We start from the raw sequence: 21,385 nt of genomic DNA, 5'->3' as shown, positions 1-21,385 counted from the left end.
CAAGTTGTCTTAAACTAGAGATGTTAATCAAAATGCTGGCTATTTAAATTCACTGTGGGATTTTCCAACTGCCCCTACTCTATCCAGTTGTTAGTCTTCTATAGGGACACATGAATTGTGATTTACAGTCTCTTGGTTGGCATCTATTGTGTTTATCCTCTCCTCTCCCACTCCTATTCATTGCTACTCTCCTTCATTAATCTCCACCCAGTCCTGTATCCCTTCCCTCGTATTGCTTGTCCCTCTACTTCTCTCACTCCCCTACACTCTTTGATATCACTTTCTAGTCTTCGGTGTTGATCCTTCTTCCTACGCACCTCTACTTCCTCCTCAACTTTTCCACTCCCCTCCTCCACTCTTCTACCTACCTCCTCCACCCTTCTACCCCCCTCCTCCACTCTTCTACTCCCTGGCCCAGTCTTCTCCACTTGTGATGGTTTGGATGCAGTAAATCCATCAAAGAGGTGTCACAAGTTGTAACAAACAATGCAATAAGTATGATCAAGTTTATACTTTTAATGCAAGATGTCAGGATGAGTGGAGTTTGTTATAGTGTTACCCAACACTTCAGAAGGACATTGTATGTTCTTTCTTCCCATGTTAGTGCCCATGGGGGTCTTTTACTTTCACCCCCTCGTACTTGTTACCTTCTATGTCTCCTAGTCCAGGGTTACTACCCTTTCATTCTCTGCCACACTTGGGGTACTTCCTCCTTCTCTCTGTTCAGCCTCTGTCCTTTCTTTCTCTTGTCAGAGCCTCTGTGTGTTCCAACTCTGCCTTCCTCTTGGTCAGAGCATTCATCTTCACCTTCTCCATCGTTCCCTCATGTCTTTGCTTTCTCTGCCCTTTTCTTGACTAGAGTTGTGGCTAGGTCTCTATTCACCTTGTGGCTGGTGTCCACATCAGTCTCCTTTCTTTTCTGTATTTCTGGTCACCAGATTTCTTTCTCTGAGGTCATCAGGTTTTATGATAAGTCTCTCTTATCTGGTTCTTACAATCACCCTCTCTTCTGCAAGAGTTACAAAATGCAGCAATCCACTCCAGGTCTTAGAATCTGCCCAGCAATATTCCCCTCCTCTTTGGGTCTTGCAATCCATTCTTCCATTAGAGGTCTTTACGCCAGGCCAGAAGCCTTCTTCTCTGTGTCTTGCAATCTGTCGTTCAACTCCAGGTCTTACAGCAAGCCCAGCAACCTTCCTCCCCTCTCTGGGTGTTACAATCTGGTCTTCCACACCAGTTGCAACCTTCCTCTCTACCCCAGAAATCGTCTGCCTCTCTAACACCATGTTATGCTTGAGCTAAAACATGGCACTGGTGTGCAGTGCATTCTGGGAGCGCTCGGAGCCATGATGGATATTTACTTAATGCCGCAGTGAAAAGCTGCACTCATTTTGCTGAGAGTTAGATTCACGATGCTGAAGAAAACATGCTTTCCAAATCTGGTATGCAGTCAAGGACATTTCTGCTGGGAAAGCTAACTTTGTTATGTCTTGTTATGAGCTATAGGACTTTTTTCTGTGGTGCTTGTTTTTAGAGGAGGGAGGCACTTTGCTCCTTGAGGGTACTGTCGGTTGACCCAGCTGGCAACCAACGGTGGTCATCAATGCACAAGTGCATTGCCAGAAGGTTCGAGAAATCGCCACCCCTTTTTGAAGGGTGCATATATGCGGAACTCCTGAGCAAACAGGTGAGACTTCAGCCGGAGGGGGACGCTTTCGTCCGGCATACCTGTGGGCTGTTGTGCTCTCAGCCTGGCTGTTATCGGGGTCTTCCAGCCGCTTCTGGCGAGATGAGGAATCCAGTAACGCTCACGTTGATGTATTTTCTTTTGAATTCTTTGTTTCTTCTGTGATTTATTTCGATGTTATCACTGGTTGCACCTAAGCGTTGAATAAATAGCCGTATAAGTGCTCATTATTTTCTAAGAGTGTGTGGTTGCAAGTTATTGCGTCTTCCTGCGTTCAAAGTATTGGCTCCATAATTGTACTGGTGATTTATGACTGTCCGTGCACTTTGGGAGAGCAATACATTTTTGGCGTCACAAACAGGATATTTGTGATGACTTGTTCCAAATATTCAAGAATCTGTTTGAACGTAGATAGGTTTCGGTTACCTTGCAAGCGAAAGTAATTTGGCAGTGAGTGTTGAACTGTGTTAAGCTGTTTTTTTTTTTCCTTTGCCGGTGTGTGCATGCTTGTGGGAGTGATTGCAGTGTGGAAAGAAAAAAAAATATAGATATAAAGAGGTTTGGTTTTGTTTGCAGTAATGAGTAGTTTGTTCAGGAAAAAAGAGCGCTACCGCTGGCGGTGAATGTTCTGATGTTATCATTCCAGGCTGGACTAAGAGTCCATATGAAAAATTGGCCCAGGCGTGGGCATGCGGTGCAGGGCTAAGTGAAACATGGGATCAGGGATTGGGAGATGCTGATCCGTCTGATGTAATGGTGTGCTTGCAACAAGTTCCAGTGGAACGTGGCAGAGAAGCGCTGCATTAGGTAGGCGGGGTTGGGTTCTTTTGCTTATAGGAAAATACATCAAAGGAATTTGGAAATGAAAAAGGAGGTTTTGCGATTAGAAAGAGAGCTGGCTGCAGAAAGGCAGACTGCGTTAATGCAGCAGATTCAAATGAAACTTTTTAAAGATAAGGCTGACACATATCAGGCTGTGGCTGAGAGGGCAGCAGTTAGAGTAGCCCGGTATAAGTATAGGAAAAGACGGGGAGGGGTCAACAAAAGAAAGGTGGCAGCTGTAATCACTACCGCCGGTGTGGACTGGGACCCGGATAAGTGGGATGGTGATGTTTTTGACTCCACCAGTCCAGAGAGTAGTTCCGCAAATGAGTCCAACCCCACGATGGATATTAAGCAGAAAACAGTGGCATCTAAGCCTGTTAGAAGGCGGAGAGCCGGACCCCACCGGCAGAATCCTGCAGGCGGAGAGGTGGATTTAACCACGCTGGAGGATTACACCCAGCAGGAGGTTGGGGAAATTATTACCCATTTGAGGCAAAAATCAGGGGAACCTTTATTGACATGGATGGTGAGATTGCTAGATGGGGGCGCTGCAGGGTTGTTGGTAGATTCCACTGACTCACCGCGTTTTCTACCCTTGTCAACTGACACCAATGTACAGGAGGTCCTAAGGGCAGGGCCGGCCCCTGATGACAATGGTCAAGATGCACAGGTGTCTTTGTTGCACCTAGCAGCCCAAGCATGTAACCGTAAATACCCCATTACCACAGATTGGCTTAGTGAGGAAACAAAGTGGTATACTTTGAGAGAGGCAATTCAAAAAGTCAGAGAGCATGCTATGAAAGAGGCAATTCACGTAGATGCTCCAGGACACATGGGGGCCGTGCCGCTCTCAGTTTCAACTCGAAACATGGTGATTAGAACTCCGCCACCCGCATTCAAAAGTGTCATTATGACTTTGCTCGTAGGCATGACGGGCAAACCCACTGATGAGGTAGTGGATGCCATTCGGCAACTGGCAGATTTAGGGGAGTGGGATAAGAGTGATGACAAGCCACGGGAAAGAGAGGGGCGTAGTGAGAGAAGAACCGAAGGCAGGAGGCAAGATAGTAGAGACTCCCGAGTGTCCCGAAAGGACATGTTTCTGGCTTTGTTAAAAGATGGAGTGACACGCGAAGAAATTGATGGCATTGAAACCAGAGTAATTTATGAATTATACAAAAAAAGAGGACATGCAGCCAAAGAGCGCTATAAACAGGTTAAGAAACAGGTAGTAACCAAGCCACAGGGGGACACCTCACCTTCCGCTCCTCTTGCGGAAGAACAAGAAGAAGGGTCTATGGGGACACCTTCCCCGTACCAGCCAACCTACGCTGATTTGAGGAAGGTGGTGAGTGCAATGTTAGAGGCGGAGTCAAGTCACACTCATTCGAAATTTGACTAGGGCTACGGCCAAGCTCCAGCAGCGTCTGCTTGCATAAAAGTTGATAGGCGGCCCCATGTTGATGTTAAGATTTTTTGGGGACCAGGAAATATGCAAGGGGTGCGAGCATTGATAGACACCGGGGCAGAGGCCTCTCTGATCCATGGCAATCCAGCACGATTTAAAGGCAAACAATTTACTATTACAGGTCTCGGGGGAAAGGAGACCCCCGCAGTACAAATGAAAGTGGAGATGAAAATAGGCAATTTGAATAGGCAGAAATATCAAGTGTTGATTGTCCCGATACCTGAATATATAATTGGCTTTGACATTCTGGAAGGGTTGACTTTGGGACTTGGAGGGAAAACGTACCAGTTTGGGGTGAGTGCATTGACCTGTACACCCATTACCGTAGGCAAATTGAGGATGCCCCCAGTGCAAGTGCCTGTGGCAACCAAGCAGGTAGCAATGAAGCAATACTGCATTCCTGGGGGGCACAAGGAAATTTCAGACACCATCAAAGAGTATGTGGAGGCGGGTGTGTTACGCCCTATCACCACCGCATGGAACAATCCTCTCTGGCCTATTAAAAAGGGGGATGGGTCGTGGAGGATGACGGTGGATTACTGTGAGTTGAATAAACATACTCCTCCCTTAGTGCCCGCGGTCCCAGATGCCATTACCTTGATTGAGAATGTCCAAAAGTTTGAGGGGACTTGGTATGCAGTGATCGATTTAACCAATGCATTTTTCCCTGTGCCAATTGCTGAAGAGTGTCAAGAGCAGTTTTCATTTTCTTGGAGCGGGCGTCAGTACACCTTTACAAGGTTACCTATGGGGTACATACATAGCCCGACTATCTGTCACCGGCTGGTGGCAGAGCACTTAGACAAGATACCGTGTAAACCTGACATACAAATCTCTCACTACATTGATGATATTTTGATTCAGGGCAAGGATGAGCACAGTGTGCAAAGTCAGTTAAATGTCATAATGGAAGGATTGAAGAAGGAAGGGTGGGAGATTAACCCGAATAAAATTCAAGGCCCAGCTGAAACAGTGATATTCCTAGGGATTCAGTGGCATCATGAGCATCGAGAAATGGTGCCAAAAGCCCGACAGAAAATACTTGAATTCACCACTCCAATGAACAAAAAGCAAGCTCAGCAGTTTATAGGGCTGTTTGGGTTTTGGAGACAGCACATTCCCCATTTAGGGCAGATATTGGCCCCCCTCTACAAAGTGACACGCAAGAAATATGAGTTTAAGTGGGGGGAAGAGCAGCAGAAAGCATTTGAGTTGGCGAAAGACACCGTGCAGCAGGTGCTTGATTTATGGCCATTGAAGGAAGGCGAAGTGGAATTGAATGTGTCTGTACAAGACAATTATGCTAACTGGAGTGTGTGGCAGAAACAGGAAAGGAAAGTGTGCCATGGGGGTTTTGGAGTGGTAAGTTGCCCGATGCTGGTAACTCATACACTCCATTGGAGAAGCAGTTGCTGGCATGTTATTGGGACCTTGTTGATACCGAGCAAATGACGGTGGGCCATGATGTATTGATGAGGCCAGAAATACCAATCATGCAATGGGTACTGAGCTCTCCTAAAATGCATAGAATAGGACATGCTCAAGAAGCCAGCATAATTAAATGGAAATGGTACATTCAAGACAGAGCCAAATCAGGGAAGGGAGTAGTTGCGAAATTACATGAGCAAGTAGCCAACATACCGCCCTCAGATTACATACCACCGGAAGTGCCTGAAAAATGCGAGTCTCCCGTGAAATGGGGAGTACCTTACAGCGATTTGACCGTGGAGCAAACAGAGCATGCCTGGTTCAAGGATGGCTCAGCCCGATATATGGGAACTGAGCGATACTGGAAAGCAGTGTCGTACAATCCTAAGGCAAAAAAGATGTTGACAACATCAGGGAAAGGGAAGAGCAGTCAGTTTGCAGAGCTTTACGCAGTTTACCAAGCATTGAAACAAGAGACCCCTGGTCGATGTCATGTGTACACGGATTCATGGTCTGTGGCGAATGGATTGGCGATGTGGTTGCCAACCTGGCAAAAGAATGGGTGGAAGATTCATTCAAAAGAGTTGTGGGGAAAAGAACTGTGGCAAGATATTGCAGAAATGCTATCACAAAGTGAAGTCAATGTGTATCATGTGGATGCGCATTATGCCCCAGACTCATTAGAACGTTGGTTTAATTCTGTTGCAGACAAACACACCAAGATTTCATCTGTGGATGCGGAGGCTCAGGAAGACGATTTGGAGGGTTTGGCCAAGTGGGCTCACCAGAAATGTGGGCACCTTGGAGAAAAGGCTACTATCAGGTGGGCACAAGCTTGAGGAATCAGTATTCCTTTAGAGGTAGTGAAAACGATCATTTTGCAATGTCCAGTGTGCCAACACCAACAGCATAGATCTATCCCTCAGATTGTTCGGGGTACATTGCGAAGAGGAAAACTACCAGGTCAAATTTGGCAGATTGATTATATCGGTCCCCTGCCAATCAGTAAAGGTTGTCAGTATGCATGCACTATTGTGGATACATATTCAGGATACATGATGGTTTTGCCGTGCAAGCGTGCAACACAACTGAATACCATCAGGTTGTTAGATCAGATCATATTACAATACGGAGTGCCTTTGCAGATTCAAAGTGACAATGGGTCACATTTCAAAGGCAAACTAATACAGGAGTATTGTTAGGAAAAGAGCATTGAGTGGCTTTACCATGTGCCTTATTACCCTGCCGCTTCAGGGCTGATTGAACGAATGAATGGGTTGTTGAAAGAACAGCTGCGCAAATCTGGAGATGGCAGTTTGGCAGGCTGGCGTGATCGTGTGTTTGATGCGGTGCAAGTATTAAACAATAGGCCTGTGAATGAGCATGAAACTCCTTTGATGCGGCTTATGACTCCTACTTTACAGATTCAACCCAATTCAGTCAGAGAAACCCTATTGTACTGGGAAATGACCCCGGGTTCTTTAGCTCCCTATCGGGCGACTCCAGAGTCAGCAGGGGTAGACTTGCATTCCCATGAAGAAATCAGATTAGACCCAAGAGGGATTGTTGTAATTGAAACAGGGATTGGAGTACAAATTCCCCCAGAGCATATGGGATGGATTGACCCTAGATCTGGCCTACCATTGAAGGGAGTTCAAGTGTTGGGAGGGGTAATTGATGCCGATTACCAAGGCGAGATCAACGTCATCCTGATGAATAATGGGGACCAATTGTTATCGATCCACAAGGGTGATCGGGTGGCCCAATTGATTATCATTCCCGTTAAGTTGTCCATGATTAAGAAGGGGGAGCCTCCTACAGTGTTAACTACCCGTGGGGATCGTGGTTTTGGCTCTTCAGACAGTATGGTACCGGGTGTGAAGGTGTGGGTGGAAAGGCCAAGTAGTTTTATTAATGGAGCCCGGTAGAAATAAATGGCAATATGTGCCCGCAGACAAATGTTACCTGAGAGAGTGATGTACAACACTGATATCTCTTTTCTGGGTTTGCCTTGTAGATCCTGTGTCTGGCTGGTGTAATTGTGGTACTAAATGGACTCCATTTGGGAGAGTTAAATGACATGCTGCTACCAATGAAAAATGTCACATCTGTGCCAGTGATCAAGGGGATACTGATAATGATGAGTAATGCTATCCACAAGCAGCCTTATGCCGATGCCGAAAAGCCAGCCAGACGAAGACATGGATTCGTGAAATGCGGCAAACACGTCAGGAGCAAGTGAAAACCACCTTTATGCCAGTCATGCGAGAGGCATCTTTAGGACGGCGAAAACATTCTCCCATGATTACACAAACAGAGAATATTTGGATATACCTGGCACAACAGGTGCTCAACATTACGCACTTTTGCCTTACTGATGTGCCCAATGCTGAAGCCTTATTGACTACGTGCTTAGTAGCAGTACCGACGCCAGTTCCGGTTTTAAAGCATATTTTCGGCGTCACACACAATGATTCTTTGGTTCAAGATTCTGATATTAGGCAATCTTTTTCCATCTATGAGTACTGCAGATTTTGCCAGGAATCCGATTGCAAATGGAGAAATTTGACACGTGTTATAACCTATCATATAACCCAAGGCGATGTGTGCTACCTTATGACATGCAATACAAAAGAAATTGGCAAATGCCAACAGCTTGATTTAACCAAACAGCAAAATCATACAGTGTTTGAGCAACGATTATGTTCGCGAGTGCCACGCATATGTACCAGTGTGAATAATTGCGTCAAGGTCCTGGTCCGGGTCCTCAGAATTAGGAGTTACCGGGCCATTATGAGTTCAGAAGGCCCGGTAATTCCTCCCTCCAAGGACCCGGACACGGTCCTTCCCCATTCCCATTTCAGCCCCCATAGGGCTGAATGGGAATGGGAGAGGGAGCAAACAACGGGCCATTACGAGATGGCTGGTTGTTTGCTCCCTCTTCCCCTTGCGGGACCCAGTAAGCACGCCTGGTTTTCTCAGGCTTGCTTACCGTGTCCCGCGAGGGGAACTCGTAATGCGGCGGTACGGAGTGAATGGCGCCGGCACCTTTTACGGCGCTGTTCACTCCGTACCGCCGGGGTCGTAATGAGGCCCTATGTCTTGTAATCATACAGTGATAGCTGCCAGTCATTTGAATCATGTGAAACTTCCAACAGGATGGCTCTTTTCATGTGGCAAAATCACATACACTTATATTCCAGCGAACATTTCCGGAGGTCCATGTGCCTTAACTCGATTAGGACTAATGATGTTTCCTTTACACCGAGCGATAACTCGAGGCAAAAGGTCAACTTTCGAGTCTGTGGGTCTATCCCCCGATTGTGATTCACATGTGCATTTGTTATCAGAAGCTGAGGTTCTAGCATTAACCCTTTCATTAGTGGGAGTTTGGGGTTTAGCTGCTGGGGGTTACAAATCTTTGATGAAATTAGCATGTTTAGTAGTCAAGGGGCTTAATCATACTTCTCAGGCATTAGAAGAATTACTCCTTGATAGTCAAGTTATTAGAAAAGCAACTTTGCAAAAGAGAGCTGCTGTTGATTATCTATTGCTAAAGCATAATTTAGGTTGTAACGCAGTTGAAGGTATGTGTTGTTTCAATCTAAGTGACCATTCATGATCCATTGAAAGTCATATCCGAGGTTTGAGGGATCTCATTTCTCAAGTGTCCCAAGATCATACTGGGAATTGGTGGGATTGGTTATTTTCATGGATTCCTGATGTTGGGGGTACACTACGTTACGCTTTTGCTTGCATTTGCATTATATTAGCTATTATAATAGCTTGGTGTTGTTGTATTCAATGCATTCCTAATTTAGTTTTAATATTGCGTCGGTTTCAGAGACCGGCTCCTCTGCCACTGGGCTATGGAAAATAAATATCCAAGGGTGGAATTGTTATGCTTGAGCTAAAACATGGCGCTGGTGCGCAGGGAATTCTGGGAGCGCTCGGAGCCATGATGGATATTTCCTTCATGCCGCAGTGAAAAGCTGCACTCATTTTGCTGAGAGTTAGATTCACGATGCTGAAGAAAACATGCTTTCCAAATCTGGTATGCAGTCAAGGACATTTCTGCTGGGAAAGCTAACTTTGTTATGTCTTGTTATGATCTATGGGACTGTTTTCCGTGGTGCTTGTTTTTAGAGGAGGGAGGCACTTTGCTCCTTGTGGGTACTGTTGGTTGACCCAGCTGGCAACCAACGGCTGCTCATCAATGCGCAAGTGCATTGCCAGAAGGTTCGAGAAATTGCCACCCCTTTTTGAAGGGTGCATATATGCGGAACCCCTGAGCGGTCAGGTGAGAATTCAGCCGGAGGGGGACGCTTTCGTCCGGCATGCCTGTGGGCTGTTGTGCTCTTGGCCTGGCTGTTATCGGGGTCTTCCAGCCGCTTCTGGCGAGATGAGGAATCCAGTTACGCTCACAGTGATGTATTTTCTTTTGAATTCTTTGTTTCTTCTGTGATTTATTTCTATGTTATCACTGGTTGCTTCTAAGCTTTGAATAAATAGCCGTATAAGTGCTAATTATTTTCTAAGAGTGTGTGGTTGCAAGTTATTGCGTCTTCCTGCGTTCAAAGTATTGGCTCCGTAATTGTACTGGTGATTTATGACTGTCCATGCACTTTGGGAGAGCAATACACACCACAACTCTCTCCTCTGTACAACAAAACTCACTTCCCTCTCTTGTCGTGGGAGCAGGCCCTTGTAAAGCGCTTGGACTGTGTAGTTTCCTGCTGATTGGCCATGTGGGGTCACATGCTCACTTTGGTCATGTTCCATGGCAGGGATGTTTTGTAGTCCTGAAGAGAAATATTGGCAAGCATCTGATATGGTCTGAGTTAGATATGGACTTCAAAAACAGATGCTGGCACAAACTCCCACCCACATTTGGCAGGAATTGTTACCCCCTCCCAAGAGCCATCGTCATCCCTCAGGGGTAGGATGGGAATTGGATTACTCCACCCATCACGGAGAGGTGTTCCTACCCCTCTTGACACAGACAAGTTACTTTCATTGTCACATGGGCCAAATGACATAGCATCTGAGATTGAAGTAACTAAACCACTAGAATAATGGTTTGAACAGTTCAGCAAGCTCTACAAGGCTACTAACATAAGCCCTCAGATGACGCAGCCTTCTTTTTAGCAGATATAGTGCACATCCAGCCTTCTATGGCAAAAGAAATTTCACAAGTGTTGAAAATGCTAATTTGGCTCCTTTTTTGTTGACATTTTTCAACTCATAAATAAGTAAGGTTCGCCAGCAGCGTGGGTTGGAGCAGAGATAGTTCAGATTTGTAGGAAGGGGTCACATGATGACCTGGGTAACTATTGCTCAATATCCTTCACAGACTTGTTGGGGGCCATTTATGGCAAGGTTCTTACTCAATGTCTCTATTTGTGGACAAGGTGTTTCAGCTGCATATGTTAATTCAGAAATGTGTTGAACTAAAAAAGAAATCTTTACTTTTTATTGGCTTCAACACAACTTTTTCCTGTGTACACTGCCTGCTCCTTTTGCGAAACCATACATGTTTAAATGCACCCACTACCTTCTAGAGGCAATATTGACCTTGCATTACAACAATTATGGAGTAATAAGGTATGGGTAGAGTGGTAAAGTTACCTCTCCCTTCCTTCTTCAGATGTGAGTATGCCAGGGTGGCATCCTTGTGACCATTTTAATCTTACTTGATATTAAAATGGCATCCTGTTTTTTGCAGTGTTGTGATGAAAGACCCTGGTGGGTTTCTCAAAAATGTAATCTCTTACAACATCTGTGTATCAAATGGGGGCTGACAAAAAAATGTGATGAAAACAAATGTAATGTTTTTTTAACACTAAAAAATGGCTGTCAGTCCACCACGGCCATGGGAAAGACATTGGGGGTCATTACGAGTTTGGAGGCAGCCATGGCGCTATTAGCGCCATGGCTGCCTCCAAACCCAGCTCCGGGTCCGGTCTGACGGAATGGGGGCTTACCAGGTCATTCCGACCTTGGAGGTCCCGGTACGTCCCATTCAGTAAACAATTCCCCATTCCCATTTGAGCCCCTATAGGGCTCAATGGGAATGGGGAAGGCGCTAATAACGGGCCCGCAAATTGTGGGCCCGTTATTAGCTCCAAGGTCCATTAACAGGACCCGCAGAGAACGGCTGGTCATACCAGCCGTTCCTGCTGGGACCCGCTAAGGGACCTCGGAATAGGGCGGTAAGGGTATACCGGCACCGGCATCCTTACCGGTGCCCGTAAACCCTTACCTCCCAACTCCGAATGACCCCCATTATCCCTGTAGAACATTTGACTCTTTGGGACTCCTTTTAAGTAAAAATGGGACAACAAAAGATAAACTGATTGAAAGTGAAAGTGTATTGAAAAGAAAGGAGGGTGCAGCTTTTGGGTTTAGAGTCATAACCCTTCGCGTGAGGCATATGAGGCCCAATGTTAATCAGCAGCGTTAAATGACACGGAATTTTGGGGCCATGCAAGAATGGATGCCATGCTAGGTAGCAAAACACATTTAATTGTTCTTTCTAATAGAACACAGGTTATGCTTCCTAAAATGGATGGCTATGCAGCTTGCTTGAAGCCAATATTGTAATGGACAAATCTCTGATCTACCCAAGAGTTGGGCGTATTTAAAGGGTCCTTCCCGAGGTGATTGACACCTGAGGTGGGTCATTCTGACCGTGCATAAGGCACATGAAACTTACTTTGTCTGCTTTGAACTTGGATCATTTTGGGATAAAGCTAGAAGGCATAAGCTCACAAAATATGTCATGAAAGATACATATTTTATATGGGAAAACGAGGCTATGTTGCAAAAAAACGTTAAGCCTAATCACTGTACTAGAGCTTGGATAGATAAAAAAAGGTAATCACTGGTGCTGAACCCTATCTTAAACCAATGAATCGTTTCACAAACAATTGTATCTGAAATGTCACCGTGTTCCCAAAGCAATGGCCAGGTATAAAACACAAACAAGTGTGTAATTTGTACCGCCTTGAAGTCGGATGAAGTACACTTCTCATGTATGCGCCTGTTATGTATTACTATTAGTCGATGTTGGCTCGGACCAATTTGAATGACTGATGAAACAAGATCTGTAAAAAGTGTTTTTATCCTTTGCACATTCACTGATCAATAGCATGCCATTGTTCACGGTTGCTAGTTAATTGAGTAGAACCGGGTGCAAGAGAAAACAGTAAATAAAGTTATGTTCTTAACCTGTGCAATAGACTTGTGAACTTTATGGATAGGCGGCCTTTCACACTTATCGTTTGAACCAGTTTTGTTCACTTTTGTATGTATGAGTGGCTGGTGTATTTTCGATATGATTTTGTTCTCCTCTTTCAGTGCTTAAGTGTTTTGTAATATCCCTTTTCAGACTTATTTAATCATGTTACTCTGATGATGTTATGCTTCTTTTTTAATATTTTATCTGTATATATTTTATGTATATATTAAGGACTTTTCCGCGGGAAGGACCGTTCAAATGCACGTATTGTTAGTGTCCATCTTATTTTGACTTAGAATGCTACCTTTATCGCCGTCAGGATGGGCAATTGAGCCCGAATGCACTGAGTTATTTTTAACACGTACAACTGATATCATTGCATTAAAAACCTTTAAATACTAACAGGCTTTTGGGAATGGATATTATTGATCATTTGTGGAACTCTATCAAATCGAGTATTTGACAGTTTTATTTGAATTTGGATTATTTCCGTTCCAGGATCCATTCTTGGCACGCAGCAGCTGTGTACTGCGTGGACCTACCAGAGTCGGGGTTGGCATCCTGTTCCTTGTAAAACACAACCTTGCCAGGGGTTGTTTTTTGCATGCTGCAACCGTTTCAGTTTTTTCAAAGACTAGTTATAGCCATACACATAGATGCTGGAATTACCTTAATCTATAGAGCATATTTCCCTTTTGAAGTTTCATTTTACAGAGAAATGTCCCCTGATCTAATACTCCCCACCACAACAATCCCAACCCAAAATGTTGGGACAAGAAACCTGAGAATTCAGTTTTTATTCAAGATAATAAATCAAAATTACAGGTGGTTCTCTAATTCTAAATGCTGGGTAAGTGACCAACAATATACCACACAAATGCAGGCAGCTTGTCTACAGAAAAGAAACACAGACTGCTTGCAATTATCCCACTAATGTTTCACATTCAGAATGCACACACACGTCCATTCATATAAAATCAAGTCAGAATACCTATGCAAGACAAAGATATACATTCTTGCCGAATAGGAATATTCAAATTATCATCGCTTGTCAGCATTTCATTTCAAAGAAAGCACAAGTTAACTTTTCAATATATAATGCACTTAATTTTTTCTGACACCCTCGACAAGGGTTGGACATTGTTGATTTCTAATTTGGCATAGACACAAGAATACTGGGTGTGGTATGTTTGGCTTCTTTGTCAACAGTTTTGGGTCTAGTTTAGAAGATTTTATTTTGGAGAGTACAATATCTTGATTTATCTAAAGAGTCACACAAGCTGGCAGATATAAATGTGAGATAGGAAAAGAATCAACTCTTCATTTTAATTGGCATTAGCAGTCTACATAAAGCAGAGTCCTTTCTGTTCTGTGCAATGTTGTTTGGAAAAAAGTACCTTGCTTATTTAAATGTACATTATTTTCTTGAGAATAAAAGCAATACAATAACCTCCTTCCTATTCCAGTTTATGGGGCATACAACTTTATTCAAGAGTTGTCTTTGTATGTAAACTATGGTTAATTAATATTTGGTAACTGCCAGAGAATAACATGCCCTGTGCAATCATGCTTACTAGGGTATTTTATTTTAAATATACTTCTGCAAAGTTTCCCCTTCAGGCTAGTCCCTGTTTAGAAGCATAGCGTGTAAAGGATTCCTCCAAAAGACTTTCAACTTCTATCTCAGATTGATCTAGTTCTTGGGACATCTAAATGCACTGTGGTTAGCATGCACACTTTTTGGTTTATCTTTTAAAGCAATGTTGTCCAACTCCAAGCCTCAGGGTCGGAAACTTGACATGTTTTCAGGATATCCCTCTTTAATCGCAATAACTCAAACTCTCTCTTCAGAAATATCTTCCTACTCAAGCCCTTCACTCCTCCACCTCCAACTCATTGATGGTCAGTCGCTTTTCTAAGCAACGAGTTGGGAGTAGATCTTTTTTTTCGACTGGTTCCTCCCTCTGGTGCTGCCTCCCTGCCTCTCTGAAATTTTAGCAGAACCATCTCTGGTTCAGGAAGCGCCTCAAGACATTCCTCTTTGCTTCTGCCTTCTCCCTTAAGTCCCTCCACGCCCAGTTGCACATCTGTACTGCCTCCTGGCAACCCCTGCACTTAGGTCTGTATCTATAACCCCACAGTCCACTTACCTGGACTTATTTGACACCTGCTGTCTGCACTTTAATCCTTGCACTTGCCACCTGTTGGCTGCACTTCTTGTTGTTATTGATCCCTTGTACGGCACTCGCCCATCCACTCCTTACCCTGGCACTTTTCCCCGCCCCTCTCCCCTGCACTTGCGCAATCTCAATGCCACTAGGCCTAGTAAGATCGTTGTCCTTTGTCCTCCCTGTTTCCCCTCCTGTGCATCGTCGTGCCTTGAAACACTTGTGTATAGGTGCGTTATACATGCCATATCATATCATATCAATATTCATGAGAAATAATTTGCATACATTAGGAAGCATTGTATGCACATTTATCTCATGAATATTAATGAAGGGTATTCTGAAATTCTGGCATATTTTAAAGGCTCAGGACAGGTAAGAACATCAACAGCTCCACCAAGTAAGTCTGTCCTTTGATTTCAAAATCTCGCTCAGGCAATCTGGCTTTGTCTTTGGAAAGTTTTATGACTTGACTCTCAATGCAAAAGGCCTTAAGTAGAGTTTCCATTGGATACATTCAGGTGGAACCCCAATCAGCACTTCTTCATTCGGACATGCTTCGTCTTTTGTAGTTACCTCTAAGAACAGTTCCCAATTTCCAGTGTGTTTGCCCTAAAGACATGATAAACTCTGCTCATGCAGCATCGGTTGACACACAATGTACTGATTGGACGTTGCCTCTGATAGGTTCTCTTCAGTGCTGCTGAAGTGTTTGGCGGGTAGAGGAAGCGGCTGTATTTGCAGCATTGTTAGTGTTTTGGAGAACAAATGAAGGAGCTTGGTCCCTTTAAATAAATGTATCACGCCCATTTAAAAGCAGGAAATCCTACGAAGCGCAACAAAGTGCTGCTGAAGGGTTTGGCGGTGAGAGGAAGTGGCTGTATTTGCAGCGTTGTTAGTGTTTTGGAAAACAAATCAAGGAGCTTGGTCCCTTTAAACCTTTTCATCACACCCATTTAAAAGCAGGAAATCCCGCTAAGTGCAGTAAATTGGTGCTGAAGTGTTTGGCGATGTTCGACGGGGTCAAAGAATAAGCTCACAGAATTTGCTGCTGAGGACATGTGTGCCTTTGTTTTCCTGCGGAGCCCTGGTTTTGCTGGCAGAACTAAGTGGTGTGTAATGAGAAGCACTTCCTGATTCCTTTTAGCTTGTGGACATGGCTGCTAGTAAATGTAAATGGAATTATTTAGAGTTGAGTGTGTCTCATTTAGGATCCTTGACTTGAATGCTGCTTTCTTTAAGGTTGGTGAACCGGCCTTCTCCATAAAACTGCATCAGTATTTTATCTAAAAGGAGGAGTACGCTAGTGGGTCAAGCAGCTCGTTCTTGGTGCATTTTGGAACAGAGTACTGCAGGGGCAATTGCAATTGTTAAAGTTAGTGGTTGTGTGGCAGCAGCTTATTGTGCCCCTTTTTTTGTGGCATCCCTATACTTTCTCTGTGTGACATTCTTCTTGTTTAGGATTTGGGTGTTGTTTAGGTATGGCATACAACCTCTGTTCCAGTATGTCTTGTCAGAGACTCACTTTGAGGGAGCCTGATTGTTTGGACACTCACACAAGTGATGCATTAAGTTCTACAACTGCGGTTCTCCAAATGAACACTGGTCCTATTGAAATGATTAACTTGGATGAAACAGTGGCGACTATCAAAACATGGAACAAGGAGGTTCCTCCACACTCTTTCGCTCAAGTTATGAGCAGGGAAGGGGAATCACTTAAGGAAGTAGAGGTTAACAAAAAACTTCAGAAGTCAGGGACTGCAGTGGATTTGGTCGACCATCCTGCTAATGGGCTCCCGAGCGTTTTGGAAGTTTATTGCTCATTGGAGCATTTGAGTTTAAACAATCTGGATAATTGTGAGATCAGAGATTTGATCTCTGATGTATTCATATTAGCCCCAATTTTTTCTAGGGAGTTAGCAAATTGAGTTTGCCTGTCCTAGTTCCCGAAAGTGCTCAGCTGCCAGTCTGGGACAGGAGGGAGAGTGTCTGCCTTCATTGTGCTCCCACTCTCTTCAGGGGGGAATAGTAACCCAAGCAGGGTATTGTGGCCGGTGCTTGGGAGGGTCCTATTAAGAAGGTGTCGTAAAGGATCTGCTCCGCAACCCAAACTCAGACTGTAGAACAACAAAGTACCTCAGGGACGGACATGCCATACGTCAATCGACAAACAAATACTACTCATGAAGATCTAGTTGATGTTTTTTCTTTTCTAGTTTTGACCCGAATTTTAGGTTCTATGGATAAGGGTCATGATACTTTACAATATGAAGTTTCGGAGGGTAGGCAAGTTCTGAAAGAATTGTCAGCTAAAATATCTTTTCTTGAGGGCTTCATCATGGCTACGGCAAAATTCCCTAACCACGAATTAGGGGCGGTGTCCATAGTGAGAATAATTGTGTTAAGGGCCTCATCACGAGTTGGGCGGTATCTTGGTGGTAATACGGCTAGGATACTGTCGGGGCTATTAGCGTTACCGCCAAACCCCCCGGATCACAGGTTTGGTGGAACGGTAATTCCCCATTGGGCCCACTCCCCATTGGACCCAATGGGACATTTTCAGTCCTACTACCGCCGGCGGTGTTAGCGCATGGTAATAGCGCCAATAAATTGGCAAATTCGTGGCAGATTTACCCACAGCTTATAGCTGGAGGTAAATGCTGCCAAACCCGTGATTTGGCAGACCCTTAAATGTGGCGGTAATAGCATTACCACCGCATTAAGGGTTACCGCCAAACTCATGATGAGGCAGTAAATCTGTAAATCTGTATCCAATGTGGTGCCCCTTGCAAAAGTTGTGGTTGTGAATGAGAAAGTGAACAGTGCAGTGGGTGTTCCTAATCCCAAGGTGAAATCTGCTGGTGGTGCTACAGAGTTGGACTATTGTCCTGCGACTTTGAAAATGGTAAAAAAGGTGGGGGACTGATGGAGAATGATGAGGCTGCCATTAATGTGGTTGTGAATAATTGTGTGGATATGTGTAAGGAAAACTGTAGACATCTGACCTCGACTGCCTTTGCTCCTAGGTCATTGATGAGATTGAAGGTGATCAGAGAACGGCTGTGGAAGTCACTCCTCCAACGCTTACTGCCTCCCCTAATATAACAATTGTTCAGTTGAAAGTTGGCGGTCAGAGAATACAGTCTAATTAGGTTGGGGGAAATAATCTCACTATACAGGGGTTTAACCAGCAGCTGAAAAAGTATATAAATATTAAAATAACCACTAAGAATAAAAATAAGGGATCAAGGAAGTTCCTTAGGCACCTCTGCTGGAATTTATGTGGGGGCCTAGCAGAGACAGATCAAATATTGGCCACTACTGTTACCCTAGAGGAGGTGACAGGGATACCTATCGGCTCAGTACCTGATAAGATAGGGATACATTCTGAAAACTCCTTGGCCAAGTCCAAAAAGCTGACGGGTAAAATAAAAGGTAAAGATCATTCAAAGTGGAGTTACTCAATCACGCACTTTTTGAAACCTATAAGCAATAAAGTGGCATCAGAGGAAGAGTCGTTAGACTTTAGCAGCTTAGCAGTACATGCTGATACTGATTTAGAATCTGGGGAAGAGGAAGCATACTGTGCTGTTGACATCTTAACTACACCAAGTATTAACAGTGTACATGTTGGGGGCCACTGCCCCAACTGGTTAACAGTATGGTCTGTTATCTGCCCAAGCAAAAAAACATGGCACTGCTCCCCGTTTTTGTGGGTAACCCCGGAGCCCTGGTGATTGCTACTGTAGATACAGCTGAGGGCAAGGAGAGTTATCTAGCTCAGGCCATTGTGGCTACAGAATTTAGAGCCACTATCCCAACACAATTTAATACCGATGTGACGCATGCTGAGACCAGTGTGGGGGGACATCTAGTGGAGCCAAGGGGATTAGTGGGGGTGGCAACAAGTTCTGCCAGTGTGTCAGGGTTAACCAATAATACACTGGTTTCTGTGCACCTGGCTTTCTTGATGGTAGAAATGAAGAGATGTAGAATATTGCGGCTGGTTCCACCAAGATGTACTTCTAATGATCCAGGTAGGTCCACTAGCACCATCTGGACAGATACTCATGTCAATCAAGCTGGTTCGACTAATGGTAGATTGGTGCCTTCGTCTCCGGCTTATTTGGCACTAGAAGAAAGGAGACGTAGGATTTTGGGGCCTGATCTATTCGGAGGTAATTTCGAAGGAACCTGAGTCTGGGCTATCTCTGGGTGATCAACATTCAAAACATACTCCACTTAGGGGACATTCCATTCTTATGAAGCAGATTTTGAAGGCTGGTGCTCAGGTCCCACTTGACAGACAGCACATTTTAGCTGTCTTGAGGAGATCCCTACACTTAGGATGATTGACTCCTCAGACATTACATTAGTAGATTTTCTACAAGAAAATAGAATTCATTTGACTCAGTTGTTCTTTTGTTCTAACTTGGTGCAAATAGCAGTCTTGGAGGAGGCCATCTGTTATTATCCATGGGGTACAAAGTATTTGAGGCTACGGGCCTTTGCAGGGCCATGGCAAGATGTTACACAGTAGAGCGGTTGATCCTACAAGTGTGAGTAGTGAGAAGATTGTGAATGGAGACACTTTGGATAAATGTAATGCGGGATATAACTATTCTGCAGATAAGTCACTTCTTCAGAGCAATGTTCCTATGGTTGGACAACCCTGCAGAAGGGTTTCTTGTGTAGAGGATCGGTCGAGTGTTGTGTCAAACATAAAGAACAGCTGGGCCCTCATTTCAAAGTCTTTGCATGAAAATATATTGTCACGATTTAAGAAACAGTGAAGGGACGATACAAGTCTAACGTTGGGTAGTTGGAATACCCTCGGTTTCTCACACGTATTATTTGATTCTTTTGAAATGTTTGGTTATGAAGAAGCTCAAATAGTTTGTCTCAAGAAACCTGGTTGGATTTTTCTCCTATTATTGATGGTTTTAGCATACATGTTTCATTGACTACAAAAGGGCATAGGGTCGTCCCTCTGTTGGACTGATGTATGCGATCTAAAACAATTTGGGGTTTTCTACACAAAAAATGGAATCTAAGACTCCAGATATTCTGGCAGTAAAGATTCAGCATCAAAGGCTGCCTTTTTGAAGGACATTTTGAATTGTGGATTATTGGTTGGCTGAATATGGTGCAGATTTTATCATTATGTGTGATTTTAATTGTGAATGCCGGGATTCAGTGTGGTATGAACAATCATCACGTATTAGGACTAATTTAGCCCAGTTAGAGCATCAGCAGCTTATCCAGCAAGAACTGGTCTTATGGGACTTACACATTCAGAACGGAAACATTGAGAGTGATCGACCACCGAATTTCATTTGGCAGAATGTGTATTGGAAATCAACCATTGATTATATATTCGTTTCACGGACAGTTTACTTAAATTGTGTCAAGTTGCGTATGGTTAAACCTGGTTCCAGCGATCATCAATTAGTGCCATTGAAACTTGAATATAAGATTAGGGCAGGTTTGGGCTTGAACATCCCCTTCTAGTTGAGGTCAGAGGAAATAATAGCTCATTAATTTGGGGCCAAATGCTGGGGATTTCCTTTAACGCTCAAATAGATAAACTGTTGGGAAATAGTAATGCTGATCTTGTTGATCCTTCATATTACGCAAGCACAATCCAATGGCTGCTAGGTACATTTGTTGGTAGGCTAGATCTGAAGAAGTTTGGGATTCTAAAATCACATGTGCATATATATGAACCCCAGGTTCAAGACAAGAAGAAAGGACTGTGTTACAATCTCAACACTTTAATCCACTTAAATAAGACTGATTTCCTTTCCAAAGTATGTAAGTTAAAGCAGACCTTGTAAAACTGGCTATGCAGTCATAAGCCATTTATGGTTCAGAAAGATTCAGAAAGCACGTTGAATGCAGTTTTATCAAAATATTCTAATTTATTCTGGTCTTTAATTAAGAACGTGGGCACTCAACTTACTTCTCAATCTATTATGATAGATGAAATTGTTTGGATTGAGCATTTTTCGACGCTATACCAAGGTGGAGTTTCTGATAACGCAAGATGAGAATTGACTGCGGATTGGTGCCTGAAGTTTGACTTGGATGACATTCTTGACATGAAATTGAAGTGTAATCCTTCAAAGGCTCCTGGCCCTGATGGCCTATCTATCGGTACCTTTAAATCTAACCCTTGTCTAAAGGCTACTTTTCTATTTAAACTGTTTAATAACATAATGTTTAATTGTCTTTCAACGGTTTCCTGGAAGGATGCCCACATAGTCCTTATCTTAAAAAAGGGGGATAGGGATTTTCCGAAAACCTATCTGCCCATTTCACTTTAGGATGCCAGTACTAAGATTTTCTCTGGAATCCTACAAAATGATTTAGGACACTGGGCCGTCCAGGAGGGGGTTCTGGACAAATTCCAAGCAGGTTTTTAAAAAAGGAGTGGGATCAGCTCAAAACTGTTTTATTTTACAACTTTTAATTTCCCTTGCCAGAGCACAGAATAAACTCCTCTGTCATGCTTTTTTAGACTTTTCCCAGGCATTTAATTGTGTTAATAGAACTAAACTTTGGGCTAA

The 21,385-nt window shown here is 43.8% G+C and overlaps 1 long non-coding RNA gene across 1 annotated transcript in view; it reads right to left on the bottom strand.

Moving 5' to 3' along the window:
• The window catches only part of LOC138453342 (uncharacterized), a 2,021,223-nt gene that overhangs the window by 897,860 nt on the left and 1,101,978 nt on the right, over positions 1-21,385 (bottom strand). The window lies entirely within an intron of this gene.

The sequence above is a fragment of the Ambystoma mexicanum genome, chromosome 4p (genome assembly GCF_040938575.1).
Source record: "Ambystoma mexicanum isolate Mex_15411 chromosome 4p, UKY_AmexF1_1, whole genome shotgun sequence".
Lineage (NCBI taxonomy): Eukaryota > Metazoa > Chordata > Amphibia > Caudata > Ambystomatidae > Ambystoma > Ambystoma mexicanum.
Note: the sequence above shows the minus strand (reverse complement) of the source record. Positions and strands in the feature narration are given on the sequence as shown.